At 39.1% G+C, this 17,170-nt stretch overlaps 1 long non-coding RNA gene across 1 annotated transcript in view; it reads left to right on the top strand.

Annotated features, from left to right (window-relative positions):
• The first annotated feature begins 347 nt into the window (after positions 1–347).
• LOC106628147 (uncharacterized) overlaps positions 348–17,170 on the top strand; it is a 57,435-nt gene continuing 40,612 nt past the window's right edge. Inside the window, exon 1 of the long non-coding RNA XR_015772941.1 lies at positions 348–401. This is a non-coding gene — a long non-coding RNA (uncharacterized LOC106628147). The remainder of the gene's footprint in view (positions 402–17,170) is intronic.

Consider the following 17,170-nt stretch of genomic DNA (forward strand, 5'->3'; position numbering starts at 1 on the left):
CCCTGCCAAGGCGCGTCCCGGGCTGGCCTCGCCTCCCCCGACGTGCTGTGACGGGTCTGGGCCTGAGGCAGCTGGAGGGGCTTGGTTCCAGTACTCTGTGTCTCTCTCTCTCTCTCTGTGTGTGTGTGTGTGTGTGTGTGTGTGTGTGTGTGTGTGTGTGTGTGTGTGTGTGTGTGTGTATCCCCACGGGTGATAGGGACGTCCGGGTGGGGCCGTGAGCCGATCTCCGCTCCCCTCGACGCTTAAGGGCGAGCCGAAGCCAGGTGAGTCGGGGAGGAGCGGAGATCCCTGCGGGAGCCATCCCGGTGCGATTAACCCTCCTCTCCCTCTGCTTTTCCCCGCAGGTGAGGCCGCACCGTCGAGGCCGGAGGCGTCTCGGGAGCAGCGGGGGCCGCAGGCAGGTGAGAGAAGCGATGGACTTTCCCCACACCCCCGGGGATTCCTCACACGGGGCCCTCCCGAAAGCCGGGGAACCGTCCGGGTTCCCAGCTGCTGCCGTTCCCTCAGACCCCGGTACTGGTTACAGCCAGGCTTGGCCTGACACAGCACTAGGCCACAGCTGCCCCTGGACCCCCAGCACCAACAGGGCCCCAGGCAGCACCTGCTGCCCCCAGGCACAGGAACCAGCCTCGTCCCACATGGGAGAAAGCCCAGGATGGTGGAAGGGAGGTCAGGGCATTGAAACAGGGGGGAAAATCCACGTAAAGTTGATACAAATTATACATAGACAGGCAGTCGCATTGATTTCTAGTGAAACCTGTCGTCTTAGGAAGGTGGGGAAGGAAAAAAGTTAGTGAGCAGTGCCTAAAATCTCCTTACTTCCCTCATCTTTCCTTCTTCATTAACCAGTTAACACTCTTCCACTTTATGGTTAAATGCATTGTCCGACATTTGCAGTTCTTGTAGTTTTTGCCTGGTAGATTTCTTTCTCTTTTATTTTTTTTTTTTTTTTAATCCACCATCCTTGAGACAGCTAGCACAAATTACTGTCTACCACTATAGTCGTGAGGTAGAAAATTGAGAGCCAAATTAATTGATAGCACATGTTTTAAAAGCAAAAGGACCCTCTCCCAGTAAAGCAACCCAACGTATGCTTTTTTCAGTCAGGTTTAGCCATTGTCTCCTGCTCTGTTTCCAGACGTGGCAATTTTAGAGAAAGACAAACTACCTTCCAGTTACAAAATGAAAAGTTTACAGATAAGTGACTACAGAAAGGTCTTGTGATATTTTGAGTTTTAAATTATTTTTTCATATTTTAAATTTTAAATTCAATTTATTAGTAAATTAAATATATAGGAAGGACTTTTGCAAGAAGTCCATTTTTGTCTTTTTATTTTGGCATCTAATTTCTTGATGGTCATTATCTACTCACAAATTGCAATATACGATTTATACAAAAATATCTTCCTTCAGAAAGCTGCCATAATGGGCAGATGTCTTCAGGGGTTAGGAACTCCTAACCTGCCACCTGACTTCCATCAAACTAACTCCATTAGGACCCATGAAGCTTAGCACTGCTTTACTGGTATCAGCTTGTTTGCAACCAAAGTAGACAAACTGCTTACTTAAAGTTATGAAAGAAAAGCAGTTTCTCATTGCCAGAGATGGGTAAGGCCTGCTAGAGCCTCAAATACATGCAACTCCTAGACCAGCATTTAATCTCCCCTAAAAGAGGATGTATCAAATACTAAACTAGTACTGCTCTTGAGGTTTCTTAAAAGGTCAAGGCATACATTGCTAGGAGCAGGGGGTCAGTGCATGTTAATTTATGTCTGTTACTGCAGCTAATACAATTATATAAAGGCTAAGGGCCTATGAATAGAATTGCTGCTTAAGGCCTCAGAGCCTCCTGTATTCCTGTCAGTTAAGGGTTCAGAAATACCTCCAACCATCTGTAAAAAATTGCTTTGTGAATATGGGCCTCATGAAATAATGATTTAACAGTCTTACCCCACCCTCCTTCTACCCTTCTTCTCCCCCAGTTTTTATTAGTATTTGAGTCTTTTACAGATCATCTGCATGTTAGTTCTCATTCTTTCTCTTTTAGATGTGTTACCACAAATATATTTAGCAATAATATTTGCATTAGCTGTAGTATGCTGCCATCTCATTTCTGGATATAGAGATTACTCTTATAAAGGACTCATGTAAATTACCTTTTATTTGTATTCTTATATTTTCAGACAAGTTGTATAGTGGTTGTTTTTCATGTAACTTTCAGTAACTATCAGGCCTTGTTGAAACACTAGATGACTTTAAATATATGTCTAAAGGGGCTTTTACTATAAATTAAAATAAATATCTTTCAGCTTTTCTACTACAGGGCAGGTTAATCTGGTTCGTGTCATGTTGTTGCCCCTCTGTACATGCCCCCACCCTCCCCCCCTCAAAGACAAGGACAAAAAGTTATTATATCTCTTTCTTTTTCTAAAATATCTTATGTGACCTAATTATGGAATACTAAATGGGGTTTGTTGACTCACTGGCAGTGTCCACAGAAGTGTGTTTTGTCAAAATATTCCCAGTGTTGTCATCACTGGTTTAGCATGACCAGTGGAAGTGCCCTGATAACCAGCTATGCAGGTAGTAGTGCTTGCAGCTTGCTCAGCTGACACTGCGTTTATCTAACATAGGGAGTGGGAGAGTGAAACCCCAATGAAGCCTAATTAGCAGTAGAAATGGTAGGAAAGATTGGCAGATTTATGGTACTGCAGACGTGATATGTAGTCTGGGGGAAAATACAGGATGTAGAGTTACCAAAGTTCAGAGAGGAGCACTGCAGCAGTCAAACTTAGTCTGAAATGACACAGTGCTGTTTCTGTTTGTAAATATAATCCATTTCCATTTGTAAATATAACCAGAAGAGAGAAGCATTGTCCATGGACTTCGTTTGGAGCAGGGAGAAGCTGCACCTTATTTAAATACATTAAATTTTCTGTGTAAGTGGCCACGTACTGTTCAGAACAGCACACACAGGCACAGGGTTGGCTGCATGCATGCACAAAAAATGCATGTGCATGTGAATATAAAATGTATTTTTTTTCTGGCACTTTGTTTTAATTCTGGATAGTCAAGCTTCTTAATTTGTAAAAGAGAGTTACAAAGGTAGTCCCTGCGAAATTCAAAGTTTCCACTTAAATTAAGAAGTGCTATCTGTGTTTTATAGCATATTTGATGCTGTTGTTCAGATGGGTTTGGAAGGATGATAGAAGATGCTTTATTAATTTTTCTATGTGCACATGGAGAAATGCATCATGGCAGCATGACATGAGTCTCATTTCTAATACATCTTTAGTCTCTGCAGAACCTCTCTGGGGTTAGTACACACCATCTACTCCACATGGCCACGGTCCAAACTCCAGCACAGCTCAAGTGCTTCCCGTGACCCACGTTCCTGTCTATGTGCAGGTAGTCACGGGCTGAGCTGTAAGTGTGGTGACAAGGACATGCATTCAGGCACTGATGGTACCTGTGCTGGTCACCAGGATGCAGCATTAACTTCTGCAGGAGAAAAAAGATGATTCCCTCGAGTTGAGCCAGAGAAGAAATGTGACCCCTGTGTTTGTCAATGAGTTGTGGTGTTTTTAGTGCTAATGTCTAAGCACCACGTTCTCTTCCAAGCAGGCATAGATGGGAGACATGTGAGAGGAAAAGGGAGGTGAATTTAATTTTCTGTTTATTTTGTTAGAGGATTCCCTCATCCCCAAAGCTCATTCTCTGAATTTGACAAATCCATGCTCTCCCATTGCAGCGGCTCTGTCTCCTGGGAGGTGGCCAGGCTGTCATCTGAAGTTGCTCCCTTTGCTCGCCAGTGGAGGTACTGAAGGGATTATTGTCACCTTCTCCCCACAGCTGAAAGTGGGCAAGTAGTTTTTTAAAAAGGGCTCAGAGAATTATGAGTTTTTAGGCCAAGAACATAGTAGACAATTTACTAAGAATAAATTCAGGGTGTGCCCTGGAAAAGGTGTTCATCATCCCTTATTTTCAGCAAGCTATAAGTAAGCAGCATGGAATAATGCCATACTAAATAACATAAGCTAACATGGGCTTCTGCCCGAGCGGACAAAGCTCATCTGCCTGGGAAACCTGAAAATTCTCAATTTGTGTAGAAACCTCTCTGAAAAGGGGAGTTGCAAAATATTTTTTTTCTGAGAATTTGATTGTTTTAAATGATGCCTTTTCAAAATGACTGTATGGTTGATGGAAAAAAAATGTAAAGCAGTGGGACACTGCCATAGAGAAATTACATCCTTTTTAAATAATATGATTCTTCTGTTTTCGTTCTCTTCAAATAATCTACCCTCATGTGAATGTTTTTACCAGAGAGGTGTGGGAGGCAGAAAGCACTGCCGAATCAAGGCCCACCACACCCTTGAGTTTATGGCTTTACTGAAGGAAATAAGGTTATTTTCCAACAGAGGAACTGGGACAAGCACTGGGAAAACATATGCTGTTGTTCAGCTTGTCACAGCACAGTCCCAGCTGTACAGATGTAAGTCAGCCCTTGCAGGTGTCCACCCTCACTGCAAACAGGAGGTAAAGGAGGAAGTGGCCTAAAAGGGAGGGCATTTCATCTTACACTGAATGGATGGCACACAGTGTCCACCCCGGAAAAAACACCAGCATTTCCTGGGAGAGGAGTAGAGACAAAAAAGGCCAGTTAATTAGGAAAAGGGCTGGGGACAAGTGGCCAGCAGCCATGACATGATCAGTTATTTAACCTTAACATATAGAATATATAGTCAGCAGTGTTAATTTAACAGAAGTACCACGAGCTGCAAACAAGACACAAAAGCCAACACAGAAACATCTCAATGCCTTTGTCTTTCTCCTTCTGGAAAGTCTGGCTGGGCAACTCAATAAAATTCTGCATGTCTGGTGTAGCTGCCCTTGTCCTTAGTGATGCCAGGTCTCTATCACTTTCTGATTTCCTTTCTAAATCTCTTTAATTATACTGTTATATTTTAGTTATTTTTTCAGCATGTATTCATATTCTCTGTTTTGTCACATTAAAAATGGCCAGTGATTTAAGAGAAAACCTATTTGTCTGCTAAGAGGATGTGAAAAATCTTGACATACCTGTTAGAAGTTCCTGGCTGTGCCAATACATTTGCCAGTTTGGATGTGAACGTATATATATGTTATACATATATATTCGTTGCTAATTTGCCATTTTCTGATCTGTCTCCAGTGTGAGGATGGTGCAGTGAGGGGCTCTCTGCCTGGGCACAGTTCTCAGCCTTTGTCATAGATCTGCTCCTGTGGCCTCTCACTCCTCGGAGAGTCTCCATCCCATGTGTCCCAAGTGCAAGGCCAGACATAATTCCTGTCTGGAAAAGAAGCTGGATTTCTTCTCAAAGACGTAGAAAGAGAGGGACAGATGACATTATTTTTGGGGGGTGCTGTTTTCTGGCAGTATACTTGGTAACTCTCTTTTCCTTCCAAATCAGGATTTATGAAGCCAAAAAAAGAAACAAATTAGCAGAATGACAGGTAGGCTTTTAAAAAAGATCTGTCCACTGTTGGTTCCCAGACTCACCTTCGTCAAAGCAACACTTCTCAGTCACTCTCCTTACCCTCACAGGAACGTCTGCTGGGGAAGCATGATATGGCACAGGTAGAGAAATGACTAAATGCAGCTCGTGATGGGAACATGGAAAGACAGTTCCCATTTATCCTCTTTCAATCCTTCCTCCTTTTTTTTTTTTTTTTTAATTTCCTGTTTTTCCCTTACTTTATATTTCATTGTTCTTTCTTCTTTGTCCTGACTCGGGCACATGCACTCTTGTCTCTCTGTTTTCCTTCCATTGTGTCTCCCAGATTTTCACCCACCTCCATGGACACCTGTTCCTGGAAAGGGCCCTCAGCTGATTCCCCTGCTACACTGCTCCTCCTACCTTGTTTCCTACAATGTACACAAGATGTGTGCTCCTGGTGAGCACAAGAGGTGAAATTTGGGAGTCAGGGCAGAAGGTAGAAGAGTGAGCATGAGCAGCCAGTTTAACAGACATGATCAGTAGCTGGCTTGGCCACTGTTTTTGGGCACTTGGACATTTACAGTGCTCATCACAGATGCAGAGTGCACAGACATCAGAGCCTGTCAATGTAAGTGTGAGAAATCTTCCCCTCACCTACTGAGTTTGGTTTTAGGGTTCCTCAGCTTAATTGCTCTGTAGATAAATTAGAGAGGTGCTTGCTGCTGTGCCTGTTGCACAGGGCTGATGTGGACTTTGCAGGAAGTTTAGAAATGGATTATCCATCTGCAGTATGTTGCAGATCATGATGGAAGTTACAAGGCATAGAGGGGAGCACATGCTCCCTGCTTTATGACAAGTTGAGGCCAGAAAGGATGGGAAGGAAGAATCAGTTACACAAAAATAGAATTTACTGGCATGTATTACACATTTTTATATAGAGTTTTGTAATTAACCGTGTGTGTGTATCTTCACATGCATATGTTTACATCACACAGTTATAGAAAAAGGCCAACCTAACTGAACCAGATTAAGAAAAACAGGAGCAATAGAAAAACCCCAACTTTACAATACTGATTTCTACTCTCAACTGTTTGAGTCCATATACTGGCAGGCCTCCCACACCTTCATCTCTAGGCTTTATTAAGAGGTGGAAGGATTCGTGTATAGCATGACTTAAAAAAACAGAGTGCCAAGTCATGCAGCTGAAACATTTGGAAGCTCTGCTCATCAGGCTTGCAGTATAAGAGACATTATGTTGAAGTCTGACCCTCAAAGTAATCTTGAAGAACTTATGGCAATGACTTTTTAAAGTCCCATGTTTTTCTTTTAAAAAAAATTTAGAAGTATTTTGTGAAAAGGAAAATAAAAAAACCTCCAACTATCTTTTGTGTTTAAATTAAATTAAAACACTTTATAGTTAACATTAAAAACCAAAAGCAACTGATTTTTATTAGTTCATGACAGCAAGGAGGTTATATAGCTGGGACAGGAAGATAAACAATTGATCTTTTAGGTTGTTGAGGATTTTTTTACTGGCCAAACTGAATGAAATGCAACAATAAAGACCCTAAAAAAGGGGAAATCAGGATTTCCCCTTGTTTGTTTTTTGTTTCCTTTAGTTTCTCCAAGTGCTTTCTGGTTTTGCTCTTTAAAAAAATAGTGTCAGAAACCATGTCATTTTTACATAATAATTTTAAATTTACTCAATAGGTTTAACTTATTATAACAATTATACATGTTGCTTTTTTTACTTCTTTAGTTTTTCTTATCCAGTACTTGTGAATAGAGAGTCTTTGTATGTGCACGGATAGATGTGTACGTGCACATGTAGACATATTCTCTAATACAGGTACATGCAAATCCATAGTAGAAGTAATAAAGTGATAAATGTGATCTCTTTCTTGATAGGTATAATTTTTACAAAAAATTGAAGATGGTTTACTGATCCAGAGGTTTTAATGTACACTAAGAAAATTACAGTTCATTTCATAAATATTTTCTAACTTTTAAAAGGCCTATTCAGTATTAATTATGCTCAAGTACAGGGCAGACTGTTTTATTATATCACAGTCTATGGAGTCAAGGACATTTTAAAAAATAATGTTTATTGACCAGTGACTGCCTGCATTTTTGCAACTTCCATTCAGGTGTTTTTTTAACACCAATTTTAACAATTTAGTGAAAAAAAAAAAATTCTGGCTGTTTGCATTTACCAGCAGTCTGTTGCCATTCAAAGCTTGGTACGTAGCTTGCAAACCCAGCAGCTGTTTCTTGAGAAAAGTAACTACATCGTGATCCAGCAAGGACTTTCCTCCTCCAAGCAGACTTCTACCAGGACTTAGCCTGACCACAACAGGGCTCCTCACAGCAGTAAATGCTGCAAAGAGACGCAGATGCTTGCAGGGAAAGGCCTTTTGTTTTGCACTACTGCATCTGAGATTTTTTTCTCTTTCTTTTTACAATGGGTAAAAATATCTGGCTTGTGTTGAAAATCAAGCTCTTGTTGAATTGTGCTTTACTTTTAATTGTCCAGTTACAGAAGGGGGATAAAGGTCTTACACCCCACCCCCCTCAAAGGAGCCTGGTCTCTGTGAATGTCTATTTTTGTCAGTTTGAACAATTTCCATAGGATTCAGTCCTGGCATTGTGTGATTGGCTATCTGTTCCCACGCTTGGTAAACCTATTAGCAATAGGTATTCTGGCTTTATTAATTCCCTGCTCCATGCTACATCTGCTTCAGGGCAGAGGGACTATTCAAATCCTGAGAGGAATATTTGGGTTTCTAGGTCCTTTCTGATTAGGTTGTCAAAATAAAAAAAAATTGGGTATTTTCTTTATTTTTAATTTTAAATTTTATTTTATTTTTAATACCACTAACAATTATTGTGTGGCAGCTGAACAGAGACCTTCCAAACTTGTATCACACAAAGTATTTCTACCTTGCTTGTTTCCTTCTCTGATTATCCATAGTCATACTAAGTCTTTTTCAATATAATGGGCTTTAAAAATATATGTATAATACAGCTCACAAATTGACAATGGAGATCCTGCAGTTTAGCACTCAGTAAACAAAATGTTACCAAGTACTGTCATGCCAATAGGTTTAAAGATTCCCAAATGAACATGAGTGCAGAAACCCTTGTAACCTGCTATACCATATCTTTTTGCATAATACCTTCATTTACTTTCCCATATGGTTTGTGAGATTATGGAGTCAGTTCTGCTCTTACAGTGAGGCCATTAGTAAAGTTCTTTAGACTTGTATACAAAAAGTACTTGTTCAAGAGTGATAATTCCTTATTCTGAAGTTGACTTCTTTTTTTTTTTGAGGCATATTCATCCCTTTCATTTATTTTTTCAGTTGATATATATTTCTATACAGTAGAAACTCATGGTTTAGATATTTTAATTCTGTCCAAATTTAAGCAGATATTACATGCAAGAAAAACAATCTTGGAAAAAAATCAGAAAATTCTGATTTAGTTGAAATGGAAGAAAATATTGTTCTGCATAAAGTAACATTGCATTTCATCTTTATTTTTTCTTTTCAGATTAATTTGGGTGTTCTGATGTATAAAAGTCCACAGTCTGTCTGCTCCCTGCTCCCACATTATCTAACACCCATGTAAGCCACTGGGTACTGGTATATAAGCATGTCCCCCTGTATTCCCATACTCCATAGGTGAAATTTTAGCTAACATTTTCTCAGTTAAATGATGGTTATTGCTTTTCACTCTTATTAACTAAATCAGCCTCTTGGTTCATTTATTTTAGAGGAATTTCTTGTATAAATTTGAACTGGTAGAGTAGACCTCTGTATGTGGAGAACTAGGTATATGTGCATATATGTAGGCATATGCACCTTAAAAATACAGGAAAAATACAGCAACTTGAAATAACAAATTGAATCAAATTAATCTGTCCTTAAGTCATTTGTTTTTAAGGCATTTGGTTAGAATCATAGAATTTTAATTTGTTCATGAAACTGCAGTACAGTTCTCCTATATGGTGAAACAGCTATGCTGGAGAGGGATTTCACAAACAGCTGCTTTGAAAATGTGTTTGATCATACCTGTCTATAAAGTGCATACCTAGTCCTTACTGAGTTTAACCAAACCTGATCCAAATCCCTCTGCAATTAAGGGCAGTTTTTAACTGACTACAAATTGTATCAGTCTCTTCAGTAGCCTTGTTTATTTGAGAGTAACAGCTGTCAGGATTTGTGTGAGTGTGTGTGTGTGCATGTGTAGCTGTGTAAATTTTATTCATATATAATCATATAGAAAAAAACCCATGTTTTGTGTAGTTTTACTGTGTCTTTGTGCATGTATAATGTAGGCACATGTCCATGAGGTAGTCTGTGGAAGGAGTTGTATTGCAGTGGTCTCTTCTTTATGCACAAGTATTTTTTTTTTATTTTTTTATCTAGGGGATAGCCATCATCTAACCTTCAAGGGGAAAAATGGCAGATTTTTTGCTGTTTTTTTCCATTTTAATTTGTCCTTGAAGGTCAAAATTATTTTGGTGATCACTTCATGTCACGATTTTTATTTGGAAACAGACTGTAATGTCTCTGGCACAGGGAATGAGAAGTTAAGAACACATGTCTAAGAAGTGTCTAACACATCCGAAGAGATTTTTTTTTGCCCCACTCCGTAGTGGTAAAGCAAATATGGGTCAATACCTGCTAACTACATTTTCCACATTTTTTTAACCAAGTCCACTTGCTTAATTATAGAGCTAAAAATAGTGTTTTCTTTCATTGGTGGCTGTAGTATTTTTGTGTAACGTATTACGGTAAATAATTCTTCTTTGATTTACAATGATTTTGTATTGGCTTGCCTTTCCTGTTGCCTAGTTTAGGAGCCTAACCTCAGACAAGCAAGTTTGAAATTTTAGGCAATTGTTTTCTAACCTTATAGATGGTCCCCAAACTATACAGCACTTATTTTTTTATCAGCTTTAAGAATAAATGAAGTACTGCTCTCTGGTATCCAAAAGCTAACCACAGTTAGCTTTAATGGAGTTTTGGGAAAAGGTGTCAAGAAGGAAACAAGACATCTTGTTCTCTGTCATTTCTAGCAGCCCTGAGCAGTATGGAATTTGAGTAACAGAAATTTAGTGGCGTGAATAGAAGATTTTGGATCTAAGGACAAGCAATGCAAATTGTGCTAATAGAGCACGATGAAATGTGAGCATTTGGTCATCTAAGCATCAGCCTAGGGTGAAACCCATATGTGCAGTCAGTCCCCCATTCAATCCAGCAGACACGTGAGGTTGTGGCAGCATGTCAGACTGGGTGAGTGGGCAGGAGAGGGGACATGCACCATCCTCCTGGGGCTAGCTGCAGTTCTGCCACCAGACAGTGCCCTGCTGGTGTATCCACTGCCCTGCCACAACAGTAGCTCAGCCTGTTAGAGAGTCTGGGTCAAAAGAAAAAGGGAATATATTTGAGCCTGATCTTTTATCTGAACGATTTTTAACTTTAGAGGGTTTTAGTCTTGTAAACAGGCAGGTGTGTAACAGGTGTGAAGTCCCTTGGAGCTGTGGTGGCCAATACTGGTCAGCTGAGCCAGCAGCCAGCCTCAGTGCCTGCTGTGTCATGGATTGAGCTAATCTGTCCAGTGAGGATGAACAAAAATGAAGCAAACTATATACTAAAAAGAGAAATTAAACATCAAAAAGATAGCAAAAGTACTTGGGGGCTCTTTTTGAAATTAAAAGTTTGGGATGCATGATAAATGCAGGCTTGACTTCTTATTTGAAGGAATATTTTAACAGCTTTGTTTTATATATTCTGAAGTTAGATAGTTTTGTAATGGGGACCTTGAAGATGTTTTTTAAGTAGTTGCTTTAGAAGCACCTTTTCCTAGTATAAATAAGCTGTAATGCAAGTTTTACTTTGTATTTGCTTATTCAAGGGTCCAACATGGAAGCAAGAGAGTATTTTCTAAAGGGGGGTGAAAGATAAGTGTGTCTGTTAGGCATGATACTGTTTCCAAGCCCATGTGTGTCAAAGCCAAATGTAACTCACTTTTTATACAATTACCAGAGTCTTGTTTCCAGTAAATGAAAGGATTTATCTGAGTGGCCAGAGCAGAAATTTGCATTAAATACTAGCCTTAGGTATTATTCCTTTGCATCCAGCAGTATTATTCCTTTGCATTCTTAAAAAATAAAAAAAAAATAAAAAAAAATTCCAAATTTATAATGAAGCAGAGAATAAATAAAAAAACCCCTAAACATTTACTCTGTTATTCTTTCTACAGCTAGTCAGGGGGCTATTGATATGTAAAGAGCATAATGACTGTTACACGTAGTCAAATAAAAACAAATTGCATGTTTAAATAACAGTCAAATCCATATTGCCCTGTCCCATGAATCTGCTGCTATGACATGTAAGCAGGACTGAGGCCATTGGCTTCATATGGACAATTCAGATAGAGAAAAGGAGCAGGTTTTGGCTCAGTCATATGTAAACAAAAGTTCCTCTGCATATTTATAACTAAAAATGCAGGTTTAGGGTGATTTTTTTTTACATGAATGTAACCCCAAATAGGAAGGAAAATAATTTGATTGCAGTAGTAGTAGGGGAAACTAAATGTTAAACAAGTGCGGATCAAAAAAAAAAAAATTGTCAGAGCAGCATACTGCCATTTTATCACTCTCATCTGTTAATATATATGTTATGAAGTAAATATGAGTATTAAAAATAAATGTTAATCCTCTTTTGTTATTAACTCCATGGTAACAGTCATGTTTTTCTCTTTAATTTTAAAATTAAAAATATAAAAACATTTTGCTCTTGAGAACAAAGGCTGAATTTTTATTCTCCCCTCAATTTAAACTACTAATTGATTAACAATTTATTTGTTTGTCACTTATTGTTGACCATCACAATTATTATTTTTATCTGATATTTTACTTGCTGTTTTTTCTGGACAGTATATGAAATAGGTTTTAATTTCTGTAGGACTCTAATCCTTTATTTCTACTTATAGTACTAATATTTTCCTTGGAAATAGCTTGCCTTTCAAATGAGAATTTCCCCTCTGTAACTTTACCTTCATTACCCAAAACACTAAACACTCTGTACAGAAGTTATCTTGTTTTGAGCAGTCAGCATTTGGGTTAGTCTTTCTTGCAAGCTTAGGGGTTCAGGTCTGAGGCTATAAACACTTCTGTACGTCTGAGTAAGTCTAATTTTGTGAGTAGTCTAAGCCAGCAGGGCTCCTCAAACAAGTACATGTTTGCAGGCTTGGGACCTGGAGATATTTGGATGGAGGAGATGATAGGGAAGGGCTACAGACACCAAGTTTTATTTTTAATTACAGATGTCTGCCAGGATCATCAAGAAATATGACAGTATATTTCATGAAATGAACTGTTTGGGACACTTAACACAAATGAAGATGTTTGCCTGATTTGATACCATAAGATAAAGTTAACCTAACTACCTGATATCTTAATCAAATCTAACCATTGTCATTGTTGAAACTTTTGGTCCTGATTTAGTTAAATTTTAGGTAACATTCAAACATCTAAAAATCTTCCCATCTTATGATAACTGGTTGACAAATTTGAAAAATCAGGAATCAGTTTCTAAAATTTCTGGGGGTCAAGAGACTTTTTAAAGATGCTATCAAATTAACCGCCTTTTGGGTTTGATATAAAAGTTGTTAGGAGTGCTATGATTTTTCACTAAGAAATTTGTTTTGATTAGTTAGGCCTTTTTTCCCCCTTCACCACACCTCTTCCAAACTGCAGCCACAAATTAAAAACTACCTAAAAAAAAGCTACTTGCTTGGTTCTTAATACTGCTCGTACTTAATTTAATGGGATCAATATCAGTTTTAAACATGAGGGGCATGGTATAAAAGCAGAAGGACAGAGGTACATAAAAATAGTATTTCACAACTTGGAGAATATTTATAATGTAATCAGAAGCCTGTGCAATGAGAGAAAAGGGATCTGAGCATATAGTCAATGGTAAATAAGGAAGCAAGAAAAATCAATGTTTTAGAAGACATGTTTGCAAATATGACAAATATATCTACCTGGGAAATGGTAATTAAGTTTTTAAAAAAATACTGCTTTTACAGTAGTGAAATTAAGAAAAGCTATAAGAGTCAAATTCTGCCCTTAGATATACTTATATATTGCCTGATGGCATAGAGAGGCAAGATTTTAGCATCTCACATGTGACTTGGAACCAAACCAAAAAGACTATTTTCAGATGACTCTGGAGTGACTTCCAGATCAGAGGATCCCAAATTGATCTGCCAATGTATAGAGAGATGATTTCATGAGGCATAGAGAGCAGTCTCTCTGGAGTTAAACACAATATCTATTGAATAGTACATAGCAATGACAAATGGCAATTTTGGCTTTTACAGGGAAGAGGGAATTTACTCACATGTAGAACTTCATAGTACAGAAGACTGTCTGCTAAAATGAGTGACAGAAATACTGGCCATCATTCCCTCTTCAGACTGCTATGTAATGACTTTGCTCCTCTGTCCTGTAAATATGACTAACCCAAATGAATTGCTAGGTTCCGTGATTCAAATAAAGCATTACTAAGTAGGATGTCCAGGTCCTCCTCCAGGGTCCCCCAGCTTTCCAGTATAAATCTGGACAGACATCTCTTTTTCAAGTGGTATGTATTATTTACATGAAATATATTTCAGCAAAATGGAGGCTTCAACAAGCAGGCATGGTTTTGGGTAGTCTGATCCTAGGTAGCTGGTTACCAGTTTGGGGAGATTGGCATACACACATTTATTCTCCTTCATTTCTTTTATGAATGCAGCTTGGTGATACCATCTGAATATCTTGGTTTCTGATAGTTTCTGAAGGGTCCTGTCTGGAATAGTGATTTGGTCCCTCTCCATTTTTTGAAACTCTTGAGAAGAGGAAAGAAGGCAGCCTATTGTGCCAGAATGCTTTGTACAAGGATAAGTGGAAAGGCTCTGGTGGGTCTTCCCAAACCACAAATTAACTGTTATTTATATGGCAGACACTTAACAACAATATCAACAAGAGTCAACACTTGTTTTTTTCTCAGAAGTCTTTACAGGACCCAGCTGAGCTGCCTATGATGTTTCTTGGCCGTTTGTCTTAGAAGGCAGTCATCAAATCTTTGATTCTTACTTGTTGTGCAAGACATTTTATTTATGAGGCTATTGACATTCCACTGTCTCTAAAAAAATTCCAAATTGAAAGTTCTTGTCTCTTTGTTGTTAATCAAGATTGGGTTCCTGAAGACCAGCAATGGGGATCTCCTTGTACCTTTCACCAGAAAAATAGGAAAAGGAATGTTGCCTGAATGTCTTATGTACAGTAGCGCCAGACCTGAAAAAGCTGCTTTCCTGGCATAGTTTCATGCCTTGCTGTAAATTTTCATGGATGCTCTTCCTGCAGTTGGGCCTTTCCTAGCTGCCTTCTCCTGTGTGGATTCTCCAGTGCCTAATAAGGCATGCAGTCACAGTGCAGCCTTTTTGTCCAACCTGCAACATTTACAGGTCTTTGTAAATCTTGCTGGCCACATGTTTCCACAAAACTTGCAGGAACTCAATTACTATTGAGACCTGTATTTAAGTGCCAGGACTGACTACTAACTACCAGTGTATTCAGCAGTTATTGACCACCCTTACGGTCACTTTCTGTCTGTCTTGTCCATGCACACATACACACACATAGCATGATCACAAGCCTTGTTGCCATAGGAAACCAAGCTAAAAACAAGCAAGGTCAGAAGGCATGAGCTCATTGTTTTTCTTTTCCTGTTCCTTCTTAAAAACTCCTAGCATAGGCTTTTGTTATTGATTAGATTAGATGTGGGTTTGGATGCTAGGTGATCACACTTGCTGCCTGCTAGTTTTATACTGCATGACATGGTGGAGTCCATCATGGAATTTGTCTGGCTTCCATCTTTGTCAGGCCTTACCTCACTCCCTAGTCAGTCTCTAAAAGACCTGGCAGTCATACTTGCTGCTTTGGCTTGCAGTTTCCTTCCTGGTCCGTTGCTTGTTGTTGAGAATGTCTCCCATAATCACTTTGATCTCACTGCAGGGTTTTGCCCACCTTGAAAAAATGGTATCACAGGAACAAAGGATATTCCAGAAATCCAAAGCAGGGTCTTCAGTGGTTAAATATTACAGAAATTGTTAGTCTGGTTAGAACTAACTCAACCGCTGTCATCTTCGCTTTAGAATAAATATTTATAGTGTGTTATGACTAAACCTGTATAATACAGAGGTATTTCCCTGGGTAGGAGATCTGATGTATACCATGTCTCTCCATAAGGGGAAATGAAAGCCGTACTTTTGCTAACTGTTCATGGATAACTCTTCTTTCTTTGTCCCCCCTAGTAGAGCAGCAATGTGACACTTTTTTGACCAACATGATTACTTGCGGAGACTTATTTGTGTTTTCAACATGAATTGCTTCATTCTCTTCCATCTTCTTCTATCAAATACACTTGCAAAGTACAAGGAACAGGAACCTATCTGGATATATATGTATAAAATAGTTTAGTTAATAATAAAGCACAGTATGTATTTCTTTATCTCATACAAACATTCAAATATGGTGACTACAAATGGGCACAGTTATTTGTACATGTTTTATCATGAATAAATCAGATATATTTGCCATATACTGTTTTAGATATTCAGAACCTGGACATTTACTTGGTTATGGTGGCCTGTCCCCATGGCCAGGGGAGGCTTGTTCCTTGCTTGTGATTTTCTATGCTTTTACATGTACTTGCTCTTACAGAGGTTCTGTTCTTGGGTAAAATCAGAGAAATTTCAGCCTTGGAAAATATTACCCCTTGTCCTGTCAGGATGCTTTTTTGCTCCAGTGGAATATATATAGAAATTATATCTTAAATGTATATATTGTTTAGTAATGACTCCTTTGCAGTGACGATCAGTAAATCCCAGAGGTACATAGCTCACCCTGATCCTATCTGCAATTCTACATCTTTCCCTGTCTTTGTCAGTGCTGCAGAAACAGAATACCCAAAGTCACTCAGCAATGGCTTCTAGCCATCTCAGTTTTGTTAGGCCTTCTAGGGACAAAAGCTTTTCTCAGCATCAAGTGTTTATGGAGAAGGGTCTGGAAGAAGCCTGCAAGAGTAATGGTGGCAAACTGTAAAATTTGGAGCACTTCTGGCCATCAATGAGGGCATGGAAAACACATTTTCTGAAATTCTCTTTGACCACCCCATCCCCAGCTTCCCTAGAACTGTATTGCTGTCTTTACTAGTTGTACACACAGGGTTTTGGCTGTTCATGGTGCCAAGCCATGAAACATTTGCAGTCTGGGAGCTGTGCTGATATTATCAGGTCAGTAGAGAAAGGGACTACTACAGTTATTTTCAAAAGCCATCTAGGAGATTAAAGTTGCCACAGAGCGTACACCTATCACCCTGTATTCTTTCAAATCCTGGCATATGGCTTTAAAAACCTTAAAGAAAAGGAAACTGGCAGCTCACTGAGACACCTCACCTCAGACCTGGCACCATGTATCTTGAAGGCTCACATCACTGGCTGAATCCATGCTAGTAAATATGCATCCTGGACCGTTTTCTGGCACTGAGGTCAACTGGAACAAAACATCCAGTATCCATACTACTAAACTGTCACGATCTCCCAAGACAGGACAGCCATACACAAAATGTTTC

The sequence above is a fragment of the Pseudopodoces humilis genome, chromosome 7 (genome assembly GCF_049639895.1).
Source record: "Pseudopodoces humilis isolate 2021_Gansu_Grassland_sample_001 chromosome 7, ASM4963989v1, whole genome shotgun sequence".
NCBI lineage: Eukaryota > Metazoa > Chordata > Aves > Passeriformes > Paridae > Pseudopodoces > Pseudopodoces humilis.